This window comes from Pinus tabuliformis, chromosome 8 (genome assembly GCF_031772625.1).
Source record: "Pinus tabuliformis cultivar Carrire ecotype Pingquan chromosome 8, CPIR1, whole genome shotgun sequence".
Classification (NCBI taxonomy): Eukaryota; Viridiplantae; Streptophyta; class Pinopsida; order Pinales; family Pinaceae; genus Pinus; species Pinus tabuliformis.
The window spans coordinates 821,977,908-821,992,851 of NC_142294.1; positions in this window are offsets into that span (position 1 = coordinate 821,977,908).

Here is a 14,944-nt window from a genome sequence, read left to right on the forward strand (position 1 = left end):
GACTCAACAATTTCCTATACATAGAATTCCTAATCTCTAATTTTGCTCCTAAACTATTTATCTCATATCCTTTTAATTAATAAAAGAATATTTACAAAATCCTCACTTTTCCAAATTATCTCCTATTTTATTAAAAATAACAAATTAATTAATAAAATAAAATAAAATGTCACACCCCCCTTTTATCACATATTTACAAATGAAAAATGGCCTTGATGCTCCTGCATCAGACACCCAACGTTAAAATTAATCATGATCGCCTGATCATGTGTTCGGATCTGTGTATGCCTGGATCCCATATCTTGTGCTGCAACTTTCCACTTGCCACTGCTTCTTTTTGATGTTCTTCTCCAAGTTTCCACACTTTATGTTGCATTGCTCCACTGGCTGTGCTCTCACAATCTTTTGCTGTCTTTATTTTGTTGTTTCTCCTTTGTTTTACCGCTGCTGGCCTCTTCCGGGATTCTTTCATTATCATCCGCCTCATCAGTTCAATTTCTCTATCTAATAGACTTTCTCCAGCATCTTCAATAAAACCTAAATTCACAAAACAATTGTTAGAATAAAAACCATAAGGCTTTAGCACCCCCATAGATGTTACTGTCGTCAGTGTTGCCTCAGTTGTCACCATAAATGTTGCGGCCTCCCAAACTTCCTGTCCCTCTGCAACATTCCTTTGCTCATCACCTGCAATTTCTTTCTCTGGTTCCAGCAAACATTTCAGCATTTCATCAACATGCTGCAAATTAACTCCAGCATAACTTCCATCTTCCCCTTCGACAATTTTCAGATCAAGTTCTTTCACCACTGTAGCTTCATCCTCTAACACTGTAGCAGCTCCAAAACTTTGTCCACCAGTCTTCTCTTGGCTATAAAAACAAGCCAACTCTTTCTTGTCACCCACGGTAACAAGCCTCTGCTTATGAGACATGATTGTCTCATCTTCTTTCTGCAACTGTTCTCCTCCATCCAAGACAATTCCAAATGATGGACTGTCTTCTTTCTCACCTGTAAACACAATCAAATTGTCAGCATCAAAATCACAAGACCCAACGGTCTCACTTGTAGATTCAGTCATCCGCAGCTCTAAGTCTTCTTCAGGACTCAGAAAATCTATACTGGCTTTCTCCTCAGCGTTCCCTGGCAACACTTCAGTATGTTGCTCTAAGTTCCTTTCCAACTCTTTTGTCAGCACATCAGTATGCTGATTTGTATTCACCATGAGACTGTCAGCTAGTCTGTCCTTCTTACCATCATCTGCTCCATAATTGTCATTCATGAGAACTTTCCTGCCTTGCTTCCTCAGCAAATTATCCTGCACATAAGTCCTTTGTCTGTCCAACTCTCTTCTCTGGAGATCTAGTTTCCTATACAATTCAACAACTTCATTAGGAGTAGAACTTGGAAACTTCACACGATTTTCCATACCTTCACCAGTGCTTGACCAATCATCAGCTGGTCCTTCTCTTTCTGTACCAACATCCTGATTAGACTCCTTCGTCTTCATCTCCTTCTGAGATCTTGCTATCTCATCATTGATCTGAACAACCTTCAGATTCCTCTCTTCTTGAACAAACTCTAAAGCTTGTTCATCTCCCTGTACTGTACCTGCAAACATACACAACTTGTCAGTTTTAAAATCACAAGACTTTTCAGTCTTGACTGCTTCCTCCAACAGTTTCCTTTGAACATATTTGTGTGTGGAATCTTCAAATTCCATCTCTGGCTCAAGAACTCTAAGTTCCTTTTTCAACAAGGCAATCACAATTTGCCTCAACCTACTCTGAAATTGTTGCCAAACCACTCTCTTTCCCTTCAGTGGAAAGAGCCATTTCCTATTCTGGTCTTCCTACTCTTGCAGCCATTCTTCTAGTACCTGCAATTGCACTTTCATTACTGCAATCTCTCTTTCTCTGACTTCTGCAGTCATCTCATCTCTTTGGCATTCCTCTGAACCTCTTCTTTGATCCTCCATGATCATCTTCTCCATGAGTTTCTCACTCACCATGAGTTGTACTAGTCTCTACGACAGGAATCTCTTCTGCTGCCACTTACCTCACCAAGCTCTCCTCACTCAGTCTTTTGGTAAGTACTTGGTTCACTGCCTCTGGAACCTTTTGAGCACTTTCCTCTGCTCTCTCTCTGGGCTATCTCTTCAACTCACCTTCTTCTTCAGGACACTGCAATTGGCCTCTTTATCCAGCTTTTAGCTGAATGTCAGGTTCACTGCCATCATCTTCTCTGCAACCATAAACTTCATTTACAAATTTCAAATCAGAAATCATCTCACCTCTTAAAATCTTGAATTATCTTGTCCTTTCATTTCTGCCATCCTGTTCACTGCATTTGTGTAGTTTGCATATCAAATTTAAAAATCTGATCTTTCAAACATTCATCACACATTCAAAAATACATTTCAGTTCTCAACTGTACTCATTCAAAAACAAACATCTTCAACAGAGCATTCCGGCTCTGATACCAAAAATGATGAAGGTAACCCCGTCAAACCCAGAATCAAATCAACTTGGCATATAAAATTGCACCTTAGTATTTGCCAAAGCAAAACCTTAATAATTCATTCAAATGGTCACATAAAACAACCCCAACAAACATCATACCAACCTCTCTCTTCATTTACAATCCAAGTCTACAAGCTTTTAGATCCAATATCAACATTCGTTTTAGCATCGATCCAAATAAAAAAAATTCATCATAATTCTCCATCAAAGCTCAACTCAGAAGTTCCAATCAGATCCGCGCCCCTGTCTTTTACTAAATGTTTCTGCATATTGAATATATTCTACATATATATTCTACATACACAACCTTTAAACTCAACCTGCACACTGAACTACTCATAGCTTTTCCTTTTCAATAAAATAATACTCCCATAGATGAAAAACTCATCAAATATCCGTTGATCTCTTGCAATGTTTGCGTCTTCATGAATTTAACTCCCCATGCTATCAGTTTGACGGCTCCCTTCTTCATACAAAACGAATACATCTCAAAAATGGATTACAGCAATCAACAAACAGAATCTCAACTCTTAATAGTTAAGAAAATTCATGTTCTCTTACTTTTAAGAAGCTCAGATTTGATATATTCGATTAACCATCAAAACAACATCAAAACTGATTTTATAACTTATCGCATTCGTTTCTCTTGTAACATGGGAGTCTCTCCGGTCCGGAAGCGATGTAGCTTACTCTGTTCCTCGGCAATCACAGTCATCACGTACAGCAATCTCCACCTGGTCTTCAACTTCGATCACCACGGCTATGCCTCTGTCCCTTCATCATCTAATTTCTGTTAAACCCACTTTACTGCAAATCGATTTCCAGAGTCTTCCTTCATATAATTCTCAGCACGAGCTCCATCTGAAATTTTGCTATTTAGTATTTTGACTGTGGCAATTAAACCAATCCATCTCAGGATCCACTTGCCACAACACCGATGCAATGCAAGTCTCTGCTGCTCTGGTCCAATACATTCGACAACCGCACGTTGTTATGGATTGAATGTCAAAACTATCAACTGCTCCACAGTTCTGGCCCGAATTCCGCCACTTCCCAACAGTCGAACCCCTACCTTCACTCAGCGCCGATGTGATATTTCCACAATTGGCAAATTAACAGATTGCAAGATATATATATATATATATATATATATTATTAACTAATCTTCCATTGCAATATGTCTGCACTCAATACGATCGGCGGTCACCACGTTTGAATAACATATATATATATGTGTGTGTGTGTGTGTGTGTGTGTGTGTGTGTGTGTGTGTGTGTGTGTGTGTGTGTGTTCAACACAAACTTCCGGCGCGATTCCACAACAAACAAGCAACACTGATTTGAATGCGAACTGTTAATGGTTGCAGCTCCGATCCGATTTATCGGAATTTATCAATCGCCTTTTTTTGAAGTGTTATCCTCTCAAGAGCTCCAAACTTCCAATCCGATTTATTGGATTCAGAGATTTCCAACTGAGTGTTAATGCGCTCCACTGTTTCTAAGAATGCATGTCATTTATTTTTGAAATTACACGGTGTGTAAACCTACGCCCTTTTTCACTCGAGACACCACCAACAGCGTTCAATTAACACTTATGAACTCCACGGATTTACGTTTGATGGCGCACTTTTTCTTCTCCTAATTGCTATCAAAAACACAGATCAATACACAACATAATCTCTCCCCTGAATTACTAATTCAGGTTAACAATTGTCCAATGAATATCGAACTTCCAACCTTGTGTGCATAAATCAACTTACAGATTCTTTCATGTTAGCACTTTATTCAATCGATCAATACATAAATCTAGATATATGTGTTTGTGTACAACTTTTCTCAAACAATCAACGATATATATATATAAATCCGAAACATTGTTTTCATATAGACAAAAGGAGTTCACTTACAACCTTTTTCTTTGGTCGGATACTCAATGTTCATGGCCCTTACAATTTGCCAGAGGATTACAGCCTTGGCTGTTCAAGCCTGCTCTCAACCACTCTCCTATTCAAGTGTATCTTTCTTCACACAAAAACCACTCCTATGTATCACAAATAATGCATTTAATTCACTCAAAATATCTCTCCACCTAATCCTCAACTAATCTATATTTTAGATGTGGACTCAACAAAGTCCTATACATAGAATTCCTAATCTCTAATTTTGCTCCTAAACTATTTCTCTCATATCCTTTTAATTAATAAAAGAATATTTACAAAATCCTCACTTTTCCAAATTATCTCCTATTTTATTAAAAATAACAAATTAATTAATAAAATAATAAAAATGTCACACCCCCCTTTTATCACATATTTACAAATGAAAAATGGCCTCGATGCTCCTGCATCAACATATAAAAAAAAGTAGCATTAAAGATTAATTTTCAAGTATTTTCTTGCAAAAAAGAAAACAAAATGGAACTCATTCAACACAAAAATAAGACGATAAGGAATAAAAGGGTTGATATCAAAGTTTGTGTGTAATTGTTAATATTTCCTTATAACAACTCAAGGTTTCATTTGTGTATATTTTAAGTTGCTTTACAACAACCATCCTTGAATGTCTTCAAATAGGCGGTAACATACAAAGAAGAGCCATTAGAAGAATTGATTGACATTGGGTTAAATATGGGTTGCGAGTATATGTTGGTAGATCAAAAGTTAATTGTGGAATTTGTGAGTATGTGTGTTGCTTTACTTCGCTAAGTCTATAATTAATAGAACAAAAAAATCATTTATATTAAATCTATGATTTATAATGGGGTATAAAACATGCAGGAAAAAAAGTATGGAACTACGCCTACAAAAGACTTGTTTCAACAATGCATAAGACTTGGTTTTGAAACCATGTGTATAGTTCATGAGTCACTTCTTGCTATGGTACATTTCTATTTGATTTACATTGACGTATATAATTTATTTCGATTTTGATTATTCTTACCAATGTAAATACATTCATTACACTTTAATTTTATGTTTGTAGATGGAACAAGATCAAGAAGACGAAAACAATCGATGAAATCAACAAAAAAATCATCCAAATAACCAAAGTCATGCAAGTAGATCAAGCACTCGCAACAGTTCCAACAAAGAATGATGATATATTTGGATATCAATGCAACCTGTTGTATTTTTTGAAATAATTGTCTGTGAAAATCAGACATTTTGTTTAATATAATTGACATAATGTCCCAATTGAAAGACAAGGGGTTACCAATTAAAATCTCATTTTGTATGACAAAGAGTCTCTTATTTATATATAATAAAGTACATTTTAATTTATTTTATTGTGTTATCTAATGTCGTGAAATGTTACACCACTAATTAAATATATGGATGATTAAATATTATAATGAAGAGATGCGAAATATGATAATATAACAAATTAATACAAATATCATATACAAATGCACTAATCAAATTTTAATTTATATGAATATTGTTATAAGATATATGTCGATTTTTTTATGAATAACATATTTAAAAAATCACAATAATTCCACTGTCACGGGTCGATGTTTCAAAAAAAAGAGAAAATCTCATATAAAAAATTGGTGTGTCCATGACATAAACACGCACCGCTGCGTTATGTTATATAAATGCAATATTACAACATATTTTTTGCATGAGTCATCGATGCCTTTTCAGAAAACTACAACATCGAGGCATTTAATTCTTCAAGCATTGGTATTATTTTTAATTAATGCCCGAGTGCATTGTAATTCTTAAAGCACTAGTGATTTAATAAAACTAACACCCTTGTACTATAAAATTTTATTTCCAGCCTCGGTATATTATTAAAATTAACAACATCATTTCTTTTATATCTGTAGTCCACTAGTGTGTTTATACAAATCATACACATCGACGCTACAAGTTTAAATAGAAGCACTGGGTCTGCAATATTTTTTTGTCTACTTCAATGTCATTTTTGAAAAAAACACCCCGAGGAGTTTTTTTTATATGTATGCACCACGTCAGTATACATTTCAGGAACCGATGTTCTTTGCATTCAACGCCTCATTGCTTTTAGTTATGTATGCCATCCTGATGCTTTTATATATGTAGTGCACCAGTGTTATTTTTCCATGAAGCACTGTAATGTCCCAACTAAAGAAAAATTGGAACACACTCTTCACATAAAAGTTATCATACATTTAACAGAATATTTCCATGTAAAAAAAGAAAATAAAGCACTGCAATCTGAGAACAAAATGAGCAGGAAATTCTCATCTTTATTATATTAGAAGAATTGAGGTTTATATGCAAATACAACCCATATAATTGAGATAAATGCCCTCCAAAATATCTACAATAATTTCACAATCTGCCTCCAAAACAAACTGAAAAACCAATACACTGCAACATGTGAACCCTGAATGGATCCACCAAGGGAAGAGATGGGTGCTCACCCACTCTTAGTGAATCACCCGAGGGTTTTCGTCTTGGGGCTACTGCTGGAGTAGAGAATCGGGTTGTCAACCTCACATACAAGAATCAATATCAAAACTAAGATGTCCTCCAATAACCTCCTCCTCCTCTTTTATAGATTTTATGGATCCCTCTAGAACCTCCTATTTTATTATTATTTTAATCATTGAGCATTTTGCCCTCTTTTATTTTAATTACAATATTATTTTCAATGTGGGAAAATGGTAAATTAGCAATCGTGTCTCAGCGGGTCAGTGAAACTCTCATCTAACCATCCCATCATGTATATGTTCTTGTTATGGTTCCAATGAGCTATTACACTAAGGTGCTTTGCCACATATTCCTCCCGGAATGCCACCTTAAGCGTAATTAATTAAGTAAAGCCCACTAATAACTCAATTTTCTGAAATTTGTCAAAATGCGCTTGAACGAAAGGCAAATTGTATGGATGATGGAATATACCAAGAGAATGTCTTCGGACCCCATAGAAACTCCTCAAAACTCCATCAGAACTCCTGATGACATAACCTACTCCACTGACCTAGCCATCCTCTACTCTGGAAATCCACCCTAGTTGTATTATGAAGAAGATTAAAAAATGGGGACATGACAGTCCTCCTGCCCCAAGATGGCTTGCCCTCAAGCAATCCAAATTTGTTGACCAATCTGGTGGTCCAACGCAATTGAGACCCAATTATTGGATCCCATATGAACCACTGGTCCATGTCACACCTCCAACCTATCAAAACATGATTGGATCCTCCAATACCTAGATCCCATGTCCATCTCTGACTCAAACTGATACTAGTATATCCTTCTGGATCCCAATGCCACCAAGAAAGAGCATCAATGCTCCATGGCTCCTGTTGTGCTATAACTCTGGTTGTGTATGCTGCCCCACCAACTGCGTACCAGCTCATCACTTCCCTCTAATCAAACCTCGGGCATGGGCCAAGGTCAATCTCATCATGTTGATGTTGTGTTGAGATATTGATGAGTGGCCAGCCTACATCCTGCTACCAACTGAAGCATGTAACATCCCTCACCTCTAAGGGCTCCGGAAATATAATGCCTTTGACTAGAAATGATACTCCATCAGTAGGGTACCAACTCATGATCTCTCGCCAATCCAATGCATAGATTCCTGTGCAAGGGATACATATTCTATGCCGATACTGATCCATGCTCAACGTCTGAGGCTCTACCTAGTCAATCAAAACATGTCCGAGAAATTCTTCCTTCCTCCCTGTAATGGGAAGAAGTGGGCACATTGTGCTGCAAGCCCTATCTATATACTCCTAGAGAGGGTTTCTCCCTGAAAGTCTTGCAACTCTTCCAACTTCCTATGAATCTACCCACACCTCATCAATGGGTTGACCCAAAGATGGATGCACCATCATCTCCAACAGCTCTTGCCGTCTACTAGCCTCCTGCAAGACTACCCTGTCAATCTCCAACATCTCTTGAGGGCAAGTGTCTGCAAATAATGTCACCTTGCCAGTTGTATATACATATGTCTGCTCGTCATCAACGGCTGACCCTAAGGGTCATTGGTCATCATCCACCATCATGGTTTCCAAAAGAACGTCCAACTGGCTCTCCCAAAAAGGGTCATCATGCATACTGTGCACCTCATCCTCCTTAGTTGAATCATGCCCAGTCATATGCTGCTCATGCTGAGTCATCACTGGTGACACACTATCCTGAATGTCTCTCCTAGGAACCACAAACTTCTCATCATATGAATCTGGCCTAATTTCAATGAGTTGCCATGACTCATGATCCTCTATGTGCTCTTTATGCCGAATCATCAGTTTCTCATCTGCTCCCTAATATCTTTCCCACATGGGAACAATTAGCTGCTCTTCGTACTCCTCTACCACACATGGATGCATATATGGGCTACGATCATCGACTCCATATGATTGTTTGTTCTCCTCTAAGGTATCATCATATGAACCCATGGACTTGTCCAACGAAGAGTCCTCATCCTGATAGACATAAAGAATATCTCCCTGCTATATCGTTGTCATTTCCTCAGTATCACTCAAGCATGAGTGCTCAGTTCCATACGTTCCTTTGCAGATGAATCAAAGTCCCTTCCTCCTCATCTCATTCTTGTTGCATGAGCCCCCAAATCTGAGCTGCTCCTCCCTGGTCAACTGTCTCCTGAACAATCCAATGTTCTGCTCAACCAACCTATCTGCTAGACCATAAGCAACAGGTGGGACCAACTACTCTCTCCTCCAAATAGGAAACAATCAAGATTGCAACTCTTGATAGATGGCATCACGACCTCTTATACATGAGGACAAGATGGACTGCATTTGTGTTATGACTCTGTCAGGATGATGTTTCCTAATGCTGAAGAAGCATTGGAACATCTACAAGATCAAACCATCACATTCTAGATCAAACATGACTTCATAAGTCCGAGTTACAGCCATAACTTCTAAAATATCAAGATTCTTCCCAAATGTAGGACCCACACTATTGTATATGTCCTGAAAAGTATACATTATCAGCTTTAAAACTCTCCCCATAACATCATCATTGTAAGGAGCTCTAGGGGAAATTAGTCTCATCACGTGACTGAGACAAGATGCAACTGGGAGTCTAACCCCTTCAGAAGGTTCCTCCAAGAACTTGTGTTGTATGAGAGCAAGCATCATTGGTTTTAGAGACCAAATTAATTTCTTCCCTTCTAACTGGCTCACTTTGGAAAGGAGGACATCTAGTTCATCAAGTTTGAAGAGAAATTTCCATGTGACCCTCATGCACTTCAAATTTGTCCCAAGAGAAAAAATCGCGTGTCCTATTTCATTCCCCTCCTGCACATCCCTTGGTTGTTCTTTCTGAAGAATGGCATAGATCCCTTTTGAAAAAGGTTTATTGGTTGTTGCTGTTGATTTATTAAGGGAATTTATGTGGGTTTGATCCATGTTTTACTTCAATATTTTTTGACTGGACTCTCTTGAAATATAACACAGGCATACAATGATGAGGTAGCTCAAGACTTAGAGTCATTTAAGACTTGAAAATAGAAATATAACAGCCTTCTTTTTATGCAGCAACTAGCAAGTGGATACAAGACATGGATTGTTTAACAATGAAACAACAAGTGGACACCCCTATTGTAAATTATCACTACGAACAAAACATTGCTAATAGGATCAGGCAGTGATGCGTAGAAGAGAGGTTCTATTACTGTGACTGACTTCACTTTGGAAATAAACTATATCCCCTCATGGAATTTAAACAAGTGTTGTGTTATCCCAATAGTTGGATGAGGTAGGTTGCATACATGTTTTTGCTCAAAGAGGTACATGAAAATTTCCCAAGACGCCCATAAATTTCCAGAAATGACAAGGCACTGTAGATGATTTATTTCTATAGTAAGTGGGCTTCCCTTCACTTACTCAGAAAGACATAATGGCTACTAATTGATATTTATCCTCGAGAATAAAAGATACGTAAGTACAAAGACTTCAAAAAGCTGCAAAAATAGAAATATTTCAAATAGAGTGGAGGAACCTCGGTTGTTTATTTTAGAAATGGTGATGAGAGGCCTTTCACTTATGATCTCGTACTCTGCTTCAAGTGACTGCAACCCCAACTTTTCATCAAGATGGAAATAGATCAAAACTTCATCAACAATATCCAAAATTCTCCATATTCACCCACACGCCTAGCAAGAGTCTCGAGCATAACTTAGCAAGTTGCCCCTCCTTTTCGTTCATTGCTCCAGCCTTTGGTACTACCCAGCAACATGTATTCCCTCTCAATAAAACCGTGAGGCCTCTGCTTGTTTCTCTACTTTCTTGTCCCACTTATATGCTTTTACTGGTCTATTCAGATATTCATAATAGCTACAAGAACAGATATGGAGAGAAAATGGTGTGAAATTGTGAATGGAAGGAATGTCAGACATAAATATACCCACAGTCTCCCATGCAACAAAATAAAACGGCACCACAAACAACAGTAAGATTCATCTCTTGCAATGGTTGATAGTTGAGTATAATCCAACAGATAGAACATCACGAATTCTTGATTAAGGCATTAAAATACGAATGCTACAATGAATTGGCCTCTCTGATTTGCAATTTATCCTTCTAATTAATGTGACAATTTTACTCTCCAAATTTGCAAGGGTCTCGTAGCTCTCAGCCCAGGAAAAGGAGATTCGACCTTCAAACCAAATAGACAACTCAACCTGTTGGATTGTGGAGGAGAATCAACCCATAATTGCATCCCTTTGGAATTACACTCCTTTGCTATAGGAAATATCTTACAGTCAACAAGAGGTAAGATGACCCAGTTTTGAAATACACTTATAGTTGAATTATGTCCTTCTAACATGGTACAATCAGTGGCTCTACCTTCAGTTAATACATCCTTCTTCCTTGACCGATGCAATACTTTGGTACCTAAAATTAGTTCGAATTCCTTACTGGAAAATTCAATGAAGGGAAAACCACTTGGAACCTTGGGTCTAAAGAATAGGAATTGTGTTCAGATGATGAATCGCTCAATTCCTTTATGGAGATATTCATCTTAGTAGATTTAGTACAAGGAGACTGCTTCTAGAATTGGCTTCCCAACCCTCATGTTCGATCCTGCAGATGAAATTGTGGCTTTCTGCTGTTCGGCCTGGGGAACTTAACAAATATGACTATCCATGACACACTTGAAATTTATTAAATCAGCCTCATCAATGACCTTCATAAATTTTAGATTTCTTCTTTGGACATTTGCTCATGTCTTACTTCAAACAATACGCTAGGACCCTCGAAAATATTTCGTCCCTTTTTAATAAACTTTGGGCTAATTAGGTAATGTGGCCAACGGTTCATCTGAAAATGTAGTTGCGTAAATATAATACGGGCCAATTTTTCAGATTTATTACACCTCCAAAATTTTTGCAAGAGATTTTTCTGCTCATTCAATAATTTGTTGAGCCCTTTTAATAAATCTTCATTCTGCACCAGAAACTAGGTTTTGAATTCTCTGAAAATCTGCAGGCTGAGCCAAGACCAAAGCTCTAATACCACTGTAATGTCCCAACTAAAGAAAATTTGGAACACGCTCTTCACATAAAATTTATCATACATTTAACAAAAGATTTCCAAGCAAAAATAAGAAAATAAAGCAGGAAATTCTCAGCTTTATTATATTAGAAAATATGGGGTTTACATGCAAATACAACCCATATAGCTGAGATAAATTCCCTCCAACATATCTATGGTAATGTCGCAATCGGCCTCCAAAACAAACTGAAAAACCAATACATTGCAACTGGTGAACCCTGAATGGATTCACCAAGGGAAGAGATGGGTGCTCACCCACTCTTACTAAATCACCCGAGGGTTTCCATCCTGGGGCTACTGCTGGAGTAGAGAACCAAATTCTCAACCTCACATACAAGAAACAATATCAAAACCAAGATGTCCTCCAATGGTCTCATCCTCCTCTTTTATAGATTTTATGGATCCCTATAGAACCTCCTATTTTATTATTATTTTATTCATGCAACATTTTTCCCTCTTTTGTTTTAATTAAAATATTCGTTTTAATGTGGGAAAATGGTAAATTAGCCATAATGTCTCCCCAGGTCACTGGAACCCTCATCTAACCATCCCATAATGTATATCTTCTCGTTACTCTTCCAACGAGCTATTACACTAAGGTGTTCAGCCACATATTCCTCCCGGAATGCCACCTTAAGTGTAATTAATTAAGTCAAGCCCACTAATAACTCAATTTTCTTAAAGTTGTCGGAATGCGCCAGAATGAAAGGAAAACTATGTGGATGATGGAATATACCAAGTGAATGTCACCGGACCTCATAGAAACTACTCAAAACTCAATCGGAACCTCTGATGATATAACCTGCTCCACTGGCCTAGCCATCCTCTGCCTTGGAAATCCACCATGGCTGTACTATGAAGAAGAGTAAAAGATGTGGACATGACAAGCACATCTCTAAAAAAATATCTGCTAAAACCTCGAGCCACTCATATTTTTTTAGTTGTGATGAAGTTTCATTATAATCTCTGTTGAAACATCTATTATCGCAAACAGATGTTTTAGCGGATGTTTTTTCATAATTTTTGCCAATTGTATAACACTGAAAGCCTCTATTATAACCTCCGCTAGAAGGTATTTTCTTTATAGTGGAGGGAAAGAGCGAGTAAGAGTGAGAGATAGAGAGAGTGATGGAGGAGAGATAGAGGAGATAATAAGAGAGGAGGAGGAAGTGATGGATATTGAGAGAGAAGGAGAGAGGTAGGGAGATCCAGATAGAGTTAGAGGATATAAAGAAAGAGAGAGAGAGCTCCCTCTATCTTCCACCAGTCTCCCTCTCTCTCAATCGCATGCTCACTCACTCTCTTCCTCCCTCTCCCTTTATACCCCCCTCTCTCTCTCCAATTCCTCCATCTACTCCTCTATCTCTATCATTTTATTTCCCCTTTAATTTGTTGTATTTTCCCTTTAATCTCTCTCTCTCTCTCTCTCTCTCTCTCTCTCTCTCACACACACACACACACACATACACACATCTCTACAATTGTCTCCCCTTGACTCCCTATATCTCATCTCTCTCACTCTCTTTTTCTAACTACCTCTTTTCTCTTCCCCGCGTCACTCCCCCTCCCTCTCCCTTCCTTTCTTTCTCAATTCCTCTCTCCCTCCCTAAGTTCCTCCATTACAACAACCCCAAATTTCTATCTCTCTCCCCTATTCTCCTTATTGATGCTAGCCTCTCCCCCACTGAAAGCATGGCTATGTTTAGGTATCTAATGTACAAGAAGAAGTTTTACAACAAGGAGGCCAAGAGGCTCCCAAAAATGACTTCTAACTCTAATCAAAACCCCCACCTCCAGCTCAAGAAAAGCTGGAACAAGGATGCCGACTCATGGCTCATTCATTTGGGGGTAGAGGAGGAGATCATCTTGGAGAATAAGGATGATATAAAAAGCACTACTTTTTTCAAATTTAAGGATAAGTTTTGGGATGGTAAGGAGTTAGATGGAAAAACGATGCTAAGCTATTATAAGGAGGTGATCAACCTCACTCTTTCTAACCAAAATTTTCTTTTTATCTTGACCAATACTAAGAAGAAAATGAATATTACAAAAATAAAAACTAATTCTCATGAGCTCCAGAGTGAAACCAGGCGTTGATATTTTCCTGAAACACCTTGGGATGAAATAATCTCCCCCCTTGTGATAATAAGAGATTTGATGATGAAAACCACTTTCACTTGGATTTTGTTACCCTTACTCACATATGTTCTCATTTTCAAAACATTTGTCACACTACCAACCTTCTTGACTTGTTAAGTTAGCAAAACTACAGTGGTCTCAGAATGCTTTTCTCCCTTGTTTTTCATCATAGAAATAAACTATTAAAGAGCCCCCGTTAATTGTCTACTTTCTTAAGGTCTGATAAACCATATTGGTTTTTATGGACGTTAACCATCACCATCATCAATAATGCACTATAAAGTGCAATTACATTCTAGATATACATACTTAACATGAAGAGATTCTAATTTAATTTTAGTTCATCTTAATATCATATTAAAATATTCATCTTCAAAGTTACATAAAGAAGACATGACATATATGTTTTTAAAGCTCCATTTTAATTACTTAAAATAATTATTAAATATAAATTATTATAAATATATGATAAACAAAACCAAAAGGAAAAAAAAATATTTAAAAAAAATACATTAGAAATATAATATTTTAAAATGCAATTTGAAATTATTACCCATTTTGATAAAATATAAAATATTATAAATTTAAAATAGTAATTATAACAAATAAATATTTTTATACATTTTTTTAAAAGTTTAAATTATACTTAATAATCTCAAATTTTATGCTTTTGTGATTCATGATATAATGTTCATATTTTCCAGAGAAATCACATAGAGAACAAAGGGTCGACGAACCTATATCTAGGTTCATCATCAAGACCAGGA